Source organism: Pteropus alecto, unplaced genomic scaffold (genome assembly GCF_000325575.1).
Source record: "Pteropus alecto unplaced genomic scaffold, ASM32557v1 scaffold95, whole genome shotgun sequence".
Lineage (NCBI taxonomy): Eukaryota > Metazoa > Chordata > Mammalia > Chiroptera > Pteropodidae > Pteropus > Pteropus alecto.
This window is the reverse complement of record NW_006441071.1, coordinates 20,727,733-20,743,798: the sequence shown is the minus strand read 5'-3', so window position 1 is coordinate 20,743,798 and position 16,066 is coordinate 20,727,733. Positions and strand designations below refer to the sequence as shown.

Here is a 16,066-nt window from a genome sequence, read left to right as displayed (position 1 = left end):
CACTCATTAGCATTTCCTCCTTCCATGACCATTCCACCTGGCATGGGGGCTCTACTTACTATCGGTTTCACTGATGGATGAGGTAGGAATAGAGTTGAGTCCTTTGGATTCTGAGAAAGGAGGAAGGAAGAGGGTGTGGGCCCTCATCATCTGGGGTCTCAGGTTGGATTCACTAAAACAGACTCTTACCCATTGAAGATCTTTACCTTTCCTATTTTTTGTTAGTTAAAATAATTTTTTTTTTAGCCTTGAATTATATCGCACTATTTATCATGATAGTTCCAGACTTACCAGTTCTCATGACTTGGTTTATGAGACCCTATATAATCAGATACCTGCTACCCCTTCCATTTTCCTCTGAGCCCATTTCCCTGCCACCTTTGTGCTCTAGCTATATTAGACTTTGTCAGTTTTGAATACTTAACTAACTCAATGCCCTCATAGATGTTTGTGCCTAGAATGATGTCCTAACACCTCATACTCCTTACTTCACCCCAAACCCCTCTTTCTCTTTTATGAATCATCTTAAGTACTACTATCTGAGGCACCCCACCTTAGAAATAGGCTATATTACTCTGCACATATTCCATAGCATCTTGTGTAATTCCTTTGCAGCAAACATCTTTTAAAAAACTTTTCAATTATAAGTTTATAATTTCAAACTTATGTAGCAATTGAAAGAATAGTAAACAGAACGTTCTTTACCCAGATTCACAGATTGTTAGCTTTATCATTTGCATCCTTTCTCCTTCTCTCTCTCTCTCTCATGCACACACACACACACACAGTAAACACAAACACACAAATTATTTTTCTGAACTACTTGAGTGTAAGTTACATACATCATAGCTTTTTATTCCAATGTACTTCAGAATGTATTTCTTATGAATAGGGAAATTCCCTTTCATAACCACAGTGGAGTTATTGGCTTTGGTAAACTTATCATTGATGTGTTACTTTAATCTAATTACCATCTGTGAGATAATAGAAAATATATATTGGTCTCATCCTCCAGTTTCTGCCACAGAGCTCCTAAAATCCTTATAATTTCTTAAGTGATAAGAACACTAGAACATTATTTTTAGGCAAGGCAACCCTTGATTGACCTCATAAATTGCAAGGACCTTGTCAGCTTACAATTCCTTATTTTTTATTTTTATTTATTTTTTAATTTTTTACTCCTACAGCACCTGGTCATCCTAGGTGGTCCCCCATCCAAGTACTAACCAGGCCCGACCCTGCTTAGCTTCCGAGACCAGATGGGATCGGGCTTGTTCAGGGCGTTATGGCCGTAGACAGTATTTCTTGTTCTAATATTGACCTCTAATAAATTTGATCTCTGTTTCTGATTATAGAGCTTCTGAAAACCTTGTAAATTCCTGGGTGATAGGAGTATCTTTTATTTTAATGAGATGGCTCTGGATGGCTCTTGGATGAGGGTTAGTCACTAGAAAGACCAAGCCATAATTAGAAGTTTGGAATTTTCAGCCCTACCCTTCATTCTCTTGAGAATGGAGAAGAGCTGAAAATGGAGTTTATGATCGATTATGCCTACGTGACGAAGCCTCCATAAAATCCCGAAAGTATAGAGAACTTCCAGGTCGGTGAACACATGGAGGTTCTGGGAGAGTGGCACGCCTGGAGGAAGCGTGGAAGGCTCTGTGCCCTTCCATATACCTTGTCCTATGCATTTCTTCCACTTGGCTGTTCATCTATATCTTTTATCATATCCTTTAATAAACTGATGAACATAAGTAGGTGTTTCCCTGAGTTCTGTGAGCCACTCTAGCAAATGAATCAAACCCAAGTAGGGGGTCATTGGAACTCTCAACCTATAGTCAGTCGGTGAGAAGCACAGGTGATAATCTGGTGCCCAAAGTGTGGGTGTGAAGGGGATGGGGGACAGTCTTGTAGGACTGAGCCTTTAATCCGTTGAGTCTGATGCTATCTCTGGGTAGATAGTGTCAGAATGGAGTTGAATTCTTGGACACCCTGCTGGTGTCTGAGAATTGCTTGGTGGTGTAGAGAAAACCCTTCACACGTTTGATGACCAGAAGTGAAATGTTTTGCGTGAGTAGTAGAGGAGGCTCACAGGGAAGAGCTGGGTTCTTCTCGATACAGAAGGTAGAAGATCAAGGTTTTTCCATTATACTGTCTGTATACCATTTTTTTTTTCATTTACCTACTAGGACAATGTAGTCTAGGTTCATTTAATTATCTCTTAGTCTTTAATTCAGAAAATTTCCATAGCTTTTGTCTATCGAGAAAATATTTTTGAAGAATAGAGTCAGTTTTTCTCTTTTAAATAGAACTGATGTCATTTTGTTTTTTTCTGATGTTTCATCATAGTTAGATTTATGTTCTGTATTTCAGGCTGGAATAATGTATAAGTGATATTGTGTCCTGTCAGGGATCTCGCTGATCTTTTAATTATTTCTTTATGTCTGTTCTCCTTGCATACTAATCACCAAGAGGGCAGTGACAAGTTTCATTCTATTTACATTTTTAGCTCCAGAACTGACTACAGGGTCTGGTACTTTATAGGTGCTAAATAAATATTGGATGACTGACCAAAGTGACAAAGTAGATTTTCACATAATTTGCAGAGCCCTGCCTGAAAGAGAGGTGCACCTTTGCACTGCTATGCAACTTAATCTTGTTGATACTAAATGAAAATGGGTCAGAACGGGGACCCCAGGCTCCTTGCATTGATCAAGAAGTAGAGCTAAGCTAGATTTACCTCCTTTTATAGCTCTTCCTTTCACTGTTGCAAGAAGCACAATCCTTAGTGATCAACAAGCATGCCACATTCTGAATGGCTCACTGTAAGCAAATGCATATTTCTCTTCCTTTTGCCAAAAAAGCCGAAGGCATTTTTTCCTCAGACAGCAATAAATGCATATTAAACCAACTGTAATTGTCTGCTAAATGTATTTCATAAACAAGCAAACCAGAGCTAGATTTTTTTCAAGCCTTTAAAATACTTGGGACACTAAAAATACCCTGTCAACCTTGAGTACAAAGCTGTCAAGCCTGAAACATTAAGCATTTCTGAAAAAGAATTTGGAGGAGGTTGGTGAAGAATCATTGAAATTCATTGTGAATCTTATTTTTTTAAGAATGAGAAGGCAGCTATAACATTGATGTGTATTTATCCTAAATGAAAAGAATGAATGAATTCTACTCATATTGTGGGATGCGCATGCAGTTCAGTGAGATTCTGCACATTATGGAATTTTCTCCTTTTGCTTTTCAGGAATGTTATCTGTGGTTGGTTTGTCAAACAGGTATATGTCATTAGAATGACAAAATTAGAGCTAAAAAATTTAAAAAATAAGAATATATCTATGTTTATATACATTGAAGAAACTTTCCTAATATGAAAATGCCTGCAAATGTTTTGCAGAGTTTGACAATTTTTTAAAACACTCTCATTTGAAAAGTATCTACAATAATGAACTGTTAGTCAGAACTAAAACTGAGAGGAAAAAAAAAAAGAAAAGAAAGAAAGGAGAGGCAGGTATGATCCTCACTGAGGAGTATTTTCTGCTGGGGAGTCCATTAGCATTCAGTTGTCTCATTTAATTATCCCTTGTGTGATTCAACTATTATTTATGAGCTTCTTGTTCTTAAAGAGCTCTGGGCTCTGCTTGCCAATGTTATGGCATATGATGAGGCAGGGGTGTGCGTGTGATAATGCATCGGTCCACACTGCTGGCATGTTTTCTATCTGAACTTATCAACTGCCAAAAGGACGCTGAGCTTTCTCTTTAAAGATAAAACACTAACTGGGGTTTCAACATTGTGTGGGATTTGGCAGGCATCACATGCTCCTGCATTATTTAGGTAGAATACAGTCCCTAAAACGTGCACAGTACATGTTCAATAAAAATCATTTGCATGAGATTTACACCAGTTTCCGTCCGGTAATATCTCTTCCACTTGCAATGAGGAAATGAATGAACAGAAATAAGCTGACTCTAATTAATGGAGACATTAAATATACAAGAAACTGAAGCATTTTCCCGTTTTTACTTCCAATCCCAACTCCCCTCCCACTTCCATCCCCAGTTTAAGTTAAATACTCCATCGTGGATCTGCCTTGCTTTCTGTTGAGTTAGAATGTTGGAATGAAATCCAAAAGCAATAGAAACATCCCACTAGTTTCTAGATGGGGGGAAAAAAAGGCACAATGATTAATAGTGAAAAACACTGAAAAAATTCAATTGATGAATGTTGCCAGCAGTAACATTGATGTTTAAAACAAAACAAAACAAAACAAAACAAAGAACTAGCTTTGATTTAGAATATGAAGGTGAATGGTCTTTAATGAAGTTAACAGTGATTTTTATCATTAGTAGCTGAATGTGGCTTCATTTCAAGCTAAGAACTCATCCCTTAATAAATAATTTTTTTTCTGAAAACTATTGCTTCAGTTAGAAGGAATTGGTACCTAATAGCTTTTAATTAAAATGCCATGTCTAATGAGATTTTTTTTTCTTTTCCGTGGGAAAAGTGGATGCCTAGCACTGAAAAATCTTTAATTGACCAGGTCTCCAGGATGCCAGTAAACAAATTTCTATTTTTAATAGAAATGACTAAGCACATTGTAGTGAACCATTGATTCTTCCAGCCTAGAACAGTTTACTAAATTGTATTCTCAAACAAAATTGGCATAATGCAATAGATATAGCTATAATTGAGAAAATTAATGAGTTCTTATTCATTTTTTAAAAGGACTATGAATAATGAAATATGCATTTTAGCATCACAGGAATGAGTCACAGTCATTATCGGACTAATCTATATTAGTTTCCTAAGATACAGACTACATAGTCAGAAAGAGTTGGCACATTTAACCTCTTCTAAAGAAATATTAAAGGCTTCGGTATTATGAATAAATTGACAAATTTACTCATCTCTTCAGAGGTTTGATCCCCTTCCCTCTCACCATCCACAACATTAAGATAAGAATATAATAGAGTTTTAAAACAAACAATCCTATTTGTCATCTATGCACCTGCTATCTACAACCTGCAGATCTTCCTCTAATCACTGAACAAAACACGAGTGTTTCAAGTATGTCAGTGATTTCAAGTTTAACTTATCTGCTGTCGGAGTTTCCATTCAGTCAATTAATTGACCATTAAGATGAATAATTTAAGGAAACCATAAACAACTCCATACTTTAAAAGATTCTTTAAGCTTATCTCTGTATTAATAATGAAATTTGAAATTTAGGCATTCCATCTGTGATACTTGCTGCCTTTCTCCTCTATCTCCATGGAATCACTTCAAAAGAATAACTAGTTATAATTAATATTATTAATATTAATAATAATGGCAATATCATCATTATTTTTAATTACTTAAATATGGTTGTAAATATTTCAATAATAAACTGTCAATTGGGGCTATTTTATTGATTTTACCTTCCACATGGATAAGATTCCATATAATTTGTAATTATTTGTTTTACAAAATATAATAATCTTTGCTGTTAATATATCAAATATAAATTTTCATTGTGTATCAGCTCCCTAAAATCACTTTTTAACAAGATAGGGTATAAATACATGAATAAATAAATAAATTGTGGATAAAATTCATTTTCTTTCAAAAAACAATTTATGTATTTTAGTTATTTTAAGTGACATATTTCAAATACGGAGAAAACCACAGAGAAGGAATATAACTCTTTTGTATCTAGTGTTAACAAATGTTAACCTTTGCATATCAGCTTTAGATATTTTCAGCTTGTCTCCAATACAGTATCCTTTCTTCTTCAGATAACCACTATCATGAAGTTGGCATGTGTCTTTGACTGTATTTTATATTTTTGCTGCATGTTTGTGTGCCCATAGAACTATTTTGTTTTTAAACTTTATATAATCGGTATTAGACTATATGCATCATTCTGAAAGTTGCTTAATTGTCTTTAAGATTTATTCATAATGCTATAGAAGGATCTAGTTTTTTCTATTCAATCGCCATATAACAATCATTCGCAAAATGTGGACTCTGAACCAGTAGCATCAGCATCGCTGGGAACTTATTAGAAATGCAGATTCTCAGTTCCCATCCTAGACCCACTGAATAAAACACTCCAGTAGGTGGGGTCCACCCTTCTGTGTTTTGATAAGCCTTACAGGTGATGCTGATTTTAAAGTTTGAGAATCACTGCTATATACTATTCCATCATATAAATTTATTTATTCACTCATATTCATGGATATTTAGATTATTTCCATTTTTTCTTTTTTCTTTTTTTCAATATTACAAGCAATGCTTTAATGAACACTCTTGGGCATACATTTTCTCTGGAAGTGAAATTGCTGGGCGTAAGGAACACAGATGTAAAAAACGTTAAATGGGGCTTTTACTGTCTAAGCGTGGGCTGAAGTCCCAAGACAACAGGTTGGCTGATGAGGCACACCATCATGAGGGTCTCCAACGAACTCACAAAAGCACCCAAGACAAAAAGAATAGCTTTAAATGCCTGTCTAGACTAGAGAGCATGATGCCAACTCATGATAGTACTAGCCAAGTATGACTAGTCCTGGACCCTTCTGTGGAGCCATTGCAGAGCTCTGGTCAGATTTCTTTTCCAGAGGGAACTGGCTGTGTGAGAAGCATAGTCAGATGACAACTTTGAGCTGCACAATCTTCAGGATTCCCCACAGCATCTGAGCCAAAGCCTTGCTTTTGCCTGACCATTTTACCCAATAAGGGATTCATCAATGGCTAGTGTTTTTGCCAGATCACTCCACTGGCCTTGCCAAGAAGTTTTCAAATCAACACTGCAGTCTGACTCTCTTCCTACTCAATCTTTTTTTCTTCCCTGTTTCCTTTTAAACATCTATATCAAAGTCTGAACTCCTTCTCTGTCTACCCCTACTTCTTCTCTTCTTTATCTTTCATAGGTGTTGTCACCAATAAATCTTTTGTACTTCTGACTCTGTTTCCCATATGACCCAAACTGTCATGCTCACTTACCACCAATCCCAACACCACAAAACTACCTTCCAGAAATCAAAAACTGGTATTCGCATGTTGAGGGAGAAAGCATAGTAGCAAAATAACAAAAAAAAAAAGAAACTAAGTGTCCTGTTCTTCCTTTTACGTTGCAGACTCCTTCCCTACAAAGCTGGAGCTGGGGGACAGACAGAAGAGACTTTAACTTTGTAGAAAGTGTGCAGTATTCAAAAACTAAATACTGAAATACAACTACTCTGTGTCTTAAAGTAGCCAGAGGACTTTAGATTTACCAGGAATGTGTGGCTGAGCTATGGAACTTATCAAAGGAGAAAACAGTTATTTTATGACTGTATCTGCTTGTCCAAAGTTCAAATTATAAACATTTCAAATTTTACCAGACACTGCCAAGTTGCTCTTCAGTGTAGGGCTTCCAATATCCACCTCTCCTCACAGGAACCGAGAGTTTCTGTTTTCCCACATCTTTGTCAACATTCCTTTCGTTTAACAAAAGGTTATATAATGCTTACAGTGGGCAGGCTCTCTTCTAAGAACTTTGAAAATATTAAATCATTTAATTTTAATAATTCTCTGACATAGGTAGTGTTTACATTTTGCTTATAAGAAAACAGACAAAGAGGTTATATGCCTTGCTATAGTCATACAACTAAAAAGAAGTAAAGTTAGGATTTGAAACCAGGCAATACTTGTTATTTGCAAATTTTTATTAATTAGTTTTTGCCAGTCTCATAGGTGTTATTTTGCAGTTTCCTAATTGCTAGTGAGATTGAACATCTTTTCATAGTTACTGGCAATTAAAGTTTCTTTTCTCTAAATTGTTTTTTGATATCACATTCCCATTTTTCTATTGAGTTATCTTCTTTTCTCTTGTTTGTTTGTAGGAGTTTGTTATGCTAGATACTAATCATCTCTTGATCATATGTAATGAAAGTATCATTTCTTGGTAACTAGCCTTTTTGATTTGTTTATATATATATTTTTTCATGCAGATGTAAAAATGTTATTAATATATCTTCTATGGTTAATACTTTTGTACTTTGCACAAGACAATTATTTCCTAACCTGAGTTAAAACAGATATTCTATATATTCATCTAAAGTTTTGATTTTTTGTTTTCAATATTTCTAAAAGCAAATTTCATGTAGCACTAGGAAATAATCTAACTTAATTTTCCATTTGAAAAGTAAACTGTTAATATGAGTTTTTCTGAATAACTTGTCAACTTTGACTTGTAATACCACCTGTCAAGTGTCAGAGTTCCACAAAAGAATACATCTCTTTGTCAATTCTGCTCCACTTGCCTATGTGTCTATTTCTGTAACAATACCACCACGTTAAAAAAACAAAAACAAAAACAAAAACAGAAAACATAGCCTCACAATGCTTTGGATATCTATTAAGGTGTTTCTTCTTTCCCACCCTCATTTCCTTTTCCTTCAGATACCTTATGCTTTTCTTCGTAATTTTATTTTGACTGTATGTGCTAATTTGGAGTGATTTTCTTAGTTTATAAAATAGTCCCCTTTTTATATTGCTTTGATTTTCCGTATTTTTATTGATTAATATTTCTAAGATTGCCAGATTAAAAAAATAAAAATACAAGTGCCCAGTGAAATCCAAATTTCAGATAAACAATGAATAATTTTTTAGTAAAAGCATATCTCAAATATTTCATGGGACATGCACATACTAAAAATTGTTTATCTGAAGTTCGGATAAAATACGGCACTGGATGTCCCATATTTTATCTGGCAACCTTAACTATTTCAATTATTTTAAAAATGAAATTAAGAGAATATGATCTATATGATAGTGATTCTGTGGACTTTGTTAAGACCTGCTTTATATTCATGTTTTGTAATTGTTTGTCCAAAGTTCAAATTATAAACATTTCAAATTTTACCAGACGCTGCCTGCCCACTGTAAGCATTATATAACCTTTTGTTAAAAACAATGAATATATTCATTAATTGGGTTGCTGCAATCTATATTTTTATTTATTTTTTGCTTTATCAATTCTTGGTAATGGTTCACTATTATCGCGTATTTGTCTATTTTACCTTAACATTATGAAATCATATTTTAAAACAATTTGTTAGAGATATACAAATTCATAATAGTTATGCCTTTTTTGGTAGATTGTTCTCTTTATCATTGGGTACTGTCTCTATCTTTATTGCTTTTTAAAAAAATTCTATTTAATTTGAAATTTTTATTGTTACCTAAATCTCCTTTTGGTTAATATTTGCCTTTTATTACTTATTCTATACCTTTTAAAATTTTAGTATTGTTCTGTTTTAAGAAAGATTCTTATAAAAATTTAACCAGATTTAAAAATGAATCTGATAGTCTATATCATTCTTAGTTAGTTTATTCCATTTAAGTTGAGATTATTGATGCATATTTATTTCCACCATTTAATTATTTTTATAATAATGATAATATATTATTTTTGTTGTTATAAAATAACAACATTATTATATTATTTTTATAATAAAATTCTTTTTTCACAGTTAAGTTGGTTCCATATACTTTTTTCATCATTCTGCTACTTTGGAAATCAGATATTTCATTTGTATTTTTAAATGTTTATTCTAATTTTTTAGTATACACAATTAGCTATTAAATTTTCTAACAAAACCCAAAATTATTCAGTATCTCTATCTTTCTGAATAGTATAAGAAATATTTCACGTCTTAACTATCCACTGAACACCACACCACTTCTTGTTTAGACTTTTTCCCACATTTTTCCTAAGAACAAATGTTTTAGTTATAAATATAATTGTTCCTTATAGTGAATGTTTGATTAAATTCATCATCACATTTTTAACAGTTCTGTGATTATACACCGTTCTTTTATTTACTTCTTTTGTTCATTTTTTCATTCTGCTGATGAACATCCTTTATCGATTCTTTCAGAAAGTGTCTACGGGTGACAAGATCTTAATCTTTGTATCTCTGTAAAGATGAACACTTAAATTCTTCTTAAACAAAAGTCAAAATTCACTTCCATTTTATCTATTATCATCTATGATATTCATGCCAAATATCTAGGGAGAATTTACTTAATAACTTCCACAGTATTTACATGACGCTTCTAGGTCACTGCATACCTATAAAATAAAACTGACATGAAGTGTGCAGAACTTTATATTACTTCCATTTTTCAGAGGTAAAGAAATAGAGGTTAAAACTGATAATATAATATTACTTTGTTTCATTACATTTGGTTATAGTAAACCGTAACTTCTGAAAATGATCACTTTTTCTTCTTTGAAGTTCTCTATTAACTATCTGTAAAAATATTTGCATAAAGACGATTAAAAAAAGTGAAATGGAGTTGTTAAATAGAAATATCTATATAGGCAGTTTCATTTACTACAAGTATGAATGGCTCTGGAGCAATCTTGTTCTTACTCTTTTATAAATCAAAGCTCTTTGAACATGCATTTTTTTGCAGAGTTTGCTTTCAGCACTAGATTTCTCTTTGTATTCTCTAAAGAGAATTCTTAGAAAATAGAATATTATTTCTTCTTGGAAAGGTATGTCACTACTTGGCATATTATTTAAATGTCCAAAATATGTTCTTAGAAGGATTTATTTTGTTAGATTCATATGCTTTTGCGAAGAAAAAAGAAATAAAAAAGACATGTTAAGGTCCATTATACTAGACAATCTACTAGCAATTTAAAAATAAGTGTATATACTGACTTTGTCAACATGCATTATTATTTGCAAGATTGTCTTAAGTTATGTAAATGAGGGAACTGGATTGAACTGAGTATCCTTTTTGTGGTGATAGTTCACTATACACAAAAAAACTGCCTATATAAAGAAACTCTACTGTAACAAGAAAGATTGCTTTTTGTAAATTCCTTTGAAAGAGTTTTGCTTAAAATAATCTTTTATAAAGATGATGTGACTTTTATGAAAAACTTCCTAAGTTTACTACCTTTACATTTTATTGCACATTCCATCATGCTCTGTAAAATGTATCATTAAAATTGTGTCTTGAGTCTATGTTGTCATAACAATTGATTTTCTTTTGGGGAATGCATCAACATTGAAATATATAATGCTGTCAGAAAAATATGGAAGGAACCTGAACTAATAGTTATTTCCCATATTCTATGTAATTCCCCCAAGTCATTCTAAGATAAGTATCACAGAAATAAAACAAATAAAGTACTGAGAATATCCTAAATAGGCTACATGTGCACAGCTTATTCTCGAGAGGTAGATAAGAATGCTATCATTATGATTTGATACTCTGGTGGATTTTTGTACCTAAGATGAGAAGTTCTATAAACTTTCTGTATTTAATCAATGAAATAAAGGCACTTTGGAAAAGTGAAAGAGTAGAATTAAATGTCAAATGTTGTTTCTTCAATCTAAAGCACAAAGATGTTTTCTAAGGTGTACTTTAAACTAAAGTGGACGATAGATCAGGACTGGCAAACTCTCAGCTTGGACCTGGTTGAGCTGGCAATGTTAGGCATGCTCATTAAACGTACTAGCAGATATGACAGCTGTCTGGAAAGGGCCAAAAAGGGAAAGTAGTGATTCTTTCCTCTTAGTCACTTCACTCTCAACACTCCTGAAAGGAAGAGCTGTCCATCCTTGCAACTATCCAATCCCTGTTAAATTCCTCAAAAATGTATTGGGCATTTATAATATTCCATACATCGTGCTTGGGGCTGGAGTGCAGAGGATGTGAAGAGGAGCAACAGGACAGCAGGACTTTTCTTTTTAGTTGTTCACTGCTCTATCCACATTGCTTAGCACAGTGCCTGCCACACATTAAGGAACATTTAATAAGTAAATATAGGGTGGATTCAGTAAGTGTAGGAAAGTCCCTAAAAATGACCATAAATTCTTTGGTTTTCTACTTTTTGAGTGGTGACTTCTAATTTCCTTTTCCTTGAGCCTGGGATGGACTTAGTGACTTGCTTGAACAATACAATGAGATGGAACTGGTGGTCGGGGACTTCTGAGGCTAGGTCATAAGAAGCCAAGCAGTTTCTCTTTGTGCCTGTTTGAACAATTGAGAGCCCTGAGACACCCTGCTACCCTGAAATGGCCATGCAGAGACACCATTTGTAGGCACTGAAGAGGATGGTGTCAGCTGGGCCAAGACACCAGACAAATGAGAAGTCAGCCTGGATTCTCCAGACTAGCCCACTCACCAGCTGATACCAGCAAGACTTTAGCTGATGCACATAGAACAAAGAAATTGCCCAGATGAGCCCCGTCCAAACTCCCAACATATAGCATTGTGAGACAATAAAATGGTTGTTATTTTAAGTTGCTAAATTTTTGAGTGGTTTATTATTCAATAATAGATAACTGGAACAGTCCCTCAGAGATTACAGTTTAGGGTGGTAGTGAGAAAAGGTAGAGAGTCTCAGCGATTTGGATGAATAAACAGATATTTACCACCCAGAGTATTGTTTTCTAAATCAGAGTTTTGCATAGAGAGCCATGCAAATGTCTAGGGAGAGACAATGAATGCAATTTAGGAGTCTGAGTGTTTATTCCTTGAAAGAAGTGAAGTCTAATCTAAGGCACCCCTTCTGAAGGAGAAATGAATGAAAACATGACATGCTCCGTGACAGTTTCTCCCTTTTGATTTAGATTAAGTTTTTGTCAATGAAAGCAGTAAACAATAATTGCCTTTATTTTTCACTAAAAATTGTATTCCTCAGAGATTCTCTAGGGGCATACTAGAGACTAGCTGTATGACACAAAGACACAGGCATGTAATATAGTAGTTGATTATTTAGAATTGACCCAGCTTCTGGGAATGAGGCAAATCATGACTTGTCCTTCAGTGTTTGGTATCATGGAAGCTGCAGGTCAAGAAATAATAATTTTTACAGTGTTTGAGGAACAGTATTTTGGGGCAATATCTGGAGCACTGTTTAGCACTTTCACAAGCTTATTTTCTATTGTTCTCTTAAGAAGTTCATGGGTCACTTTTAGATAAGATATTCAGAGTTTGTGAATGTAGAGGTGCCATTAATATTTGGGCAAGAAATGAAGATTTTTGAACTAGTGCCGCTGAAAGATTACAGACATATTGCAAACTAAATTTGGAGGTAGTTGACTTCTTCCTTCTACTGTAAATACAGTTGCCTAGAATTTTAAATCATGATCTATGAGGTATCTCCAACTTCCAAATTTAGAAGAGGCTACATGTCCCATAATTCTTACTTAGGCTTTTATAGTACAGTAAGTAGTCAGGCCAAATGTTCATGCTATTTAACAGCCCTAGAGATCCTCATATTCACCTTCAGTGGAGAATGAATGCTGCTGTCTCTGGGAAGCAGTAGACTCTTCTTTGAACTGGATATCCTTGGTGGGCTTCTTTGAACTGGATATCCTTGGTGAACTTGGATATCATTGGTTTCCGTGTGAATACCCACCCCTCGCCCCTGGAACCACCACAATTGTATTTCTAATGACAGTATATGGAGATCTTATATATCTTCCTCGAGCTAAAACTGAATACACTAGTGCTCTCACATGTTGAGGGGTGATTGGGCACTAGCCACTTGTTCCTCTTCATAGTTTGACAGAATGATTGGGGTACTCCCTTCTGTATTGTTTAATTTTATATTTTAGTTTTAGTAAGGATTGAATTGGAGGTAAGTGGGAAGAATTTTTCGAATAGATAATCTAAGTGAATATCATTATATGATTATGACACTGGGCTGGAGTTAAATTACTAAAGAAAGACTATTCTTGAGTCTAAAGTGTTTGAAGGACTTTTAGTCTAGAAGTAATAAGTCTAGATGTACTAAGTTATTTGTAGGATGTGCCTGAAATGGGCAGTCGGGGGTGAAATAACGTTTTCTTCTTCTGGGGATAAAAAAATATTGGACTTTAATAGACTGAGGCTGTTGAACACAGGAGACAGTAAGAACTCTACCTTGGCTGTAGCTGAAGGCTGGTGTAGGAGAATAAAGGGAGTTTACCTTAACTGGATGGGAAAGTGAGGCATGTTTGGTGGAGGACCTAGGATGGCAAGGGAGGAAGTTTGGAGGCTATTCCAAGGTATCTGGGAATAATGACATATATTTGAGCATGGAAATAATAAAGCAAATGCAATATTTTAAGATCAATTCAAGATGATATTTAACTTACATTGAGCACTGACTGTAACTCAAATAGTTTTTATAGGCTATTAAATTTAATGATACTATAAGAAACTATTAGTCCCATTTTACAGATGAGAAGTTAATTTAACTTTAGACTGATTAAGAAACTTGCCCAATATCATCACCTATCAAGAGAACACTTGAGTTATGACTCTGATTTACTTAATTCCAAACACCTTGATCATTCATGAAGTAGGCGTATATCTCGAAATGAGTTATTTAATTAAACCAGAGTAGAAGGACAATGGGAAAGCAATGACAAAAGTAAGAGATATTGGGAAGACAGACTCAAAAAGACTTGCGACTTAGCAACTGATGTGGAAGGTAAGATAGAAAGAGTGAAAACTACAAAGTTTCTTTCCTAGGTTACTGGAAAACTGTCATCACTAGGAAAGTTTTAAACAGCCATTAGATTGAGGGATAATTATCCCTAAACTCTCTTCCATCTTCAAATCCTGTCTCTCCCTGTATGAGTTTGGTTTTACACAGTCTGATTTTACTGCAGTGGTATGCTCGGTTTAAAGTGGTAAGTACTTTGCTGTTATACACTGGGAAGAAAATTGGGAGAGAATTTAATTCACTATATTTGGTATGGCAAGGTGGTGGGTTGGGACAGACTAGGGGTGGATCAAGGATCTAGCTAATAGAAGTTCCAGTGAAGACCGTCAACGGTATCAGGCATGCTCAGAAAGAACCAGTGCTTCAAAGAAGAAATGGGGTAGACACAGGCTTTTATCTTGTGATACCACAGGCCACTCAGTCAGGCTTATCCATCATTTTCTCCTCTGCCTCCCCATTGCTGATTTTGGTTCCCTGTATATTGGTATCTACACATCCCTCATTCCAGCATTTCATCTGAACATGTCTTTTCTTAACAGATCCTCAAGCTGTAGCACACTTTTCTTTCATCAAACACATTTTGTAGAAAGAGCCCTGCTTTGACATAGCCATCATGTTGAAAATAAATTTTGCTTATTTTTACTATTGCCTGTATGTTCCTGGAATATTTAAATTTTAATTGTCCAGTAATAATCCTTTCGAACTATAGCTCTAGCCCAATGAAGTAAGCATACAATTATATAATTGCAATGCTATGATGCATGATGCCCCCAGAAAAGTCTGAACCTGGTTCTTAACCAATCTCTCCCTCACTATGGTGTGTTGCCTATGGTTTTAGTTCAGCCAAGGGCTGGTCCTGCTCAGGACCACAATAGAGCCCAAATCAGAAAGTGGCTATTTTCAAGGTTATTTTCTAACATAGCTCCACAATCTTCATACATTTTCCCTAAATCTAAGGAAAACAGAGAAACCTGAGAGAAGATTCAAGTGGAAATGTATAAGAGGAATATACAAAATAATTATTGACTTAACTTTAATTTACAGCTTATGGGAAAGTAGCTTAGAGTGTATAAAGAATCTTTGGGCTGAAAAAATGAGGCAAGAGAAGAAAATAATTGAAATCAATAGCAATACTTAAAGCACTGCGATAAAACAGATCTCCCTCGCTACTCACTCTGAGGTTGCCCACTCTTCTGGCTGATATGCTCCCACCAAGTGCTGCTTTGAAGGTGGATAATCTAGGCAGAGGGAATCCTGTGACCTAATTAGTCTTTTTAGGATATAGTAAAAATGTGTAGAACTGGTATGAGTTATAAAAGGTAGGCAAATGTAAATATAAATTATTTTTGTACATTGTTCTACTGTTTCTTATGACTCATTCAAAATGGATTTCCACTATATTCCAATTATAACTAGTACTCTAGACAACTGGTTCTGTTTTCAGTCAAAAATCTTCCATTAGCGAAAGCAAATTGAAATATATACCTTATTTATCCTCTGCTTCAGTTCCTTTATAAAAATGAACATGTTAATATTTATCTCCACATGATTACTTCATAGTCTCTTAGT

General features: G+C 34.5%; 1 pseudogene; it reads right to left on the bottom strand.

The window, feature by feature from the left end:
- Window positions 1-1,178: 1,178 nt before the first annotated feature.
- Window positions 1,179-1,297, bottom strand: LOC112485181 (annotated as a pseudogene).
- Window positions 1,298-16,066: the final 14,769 nt, after the last annotated feature.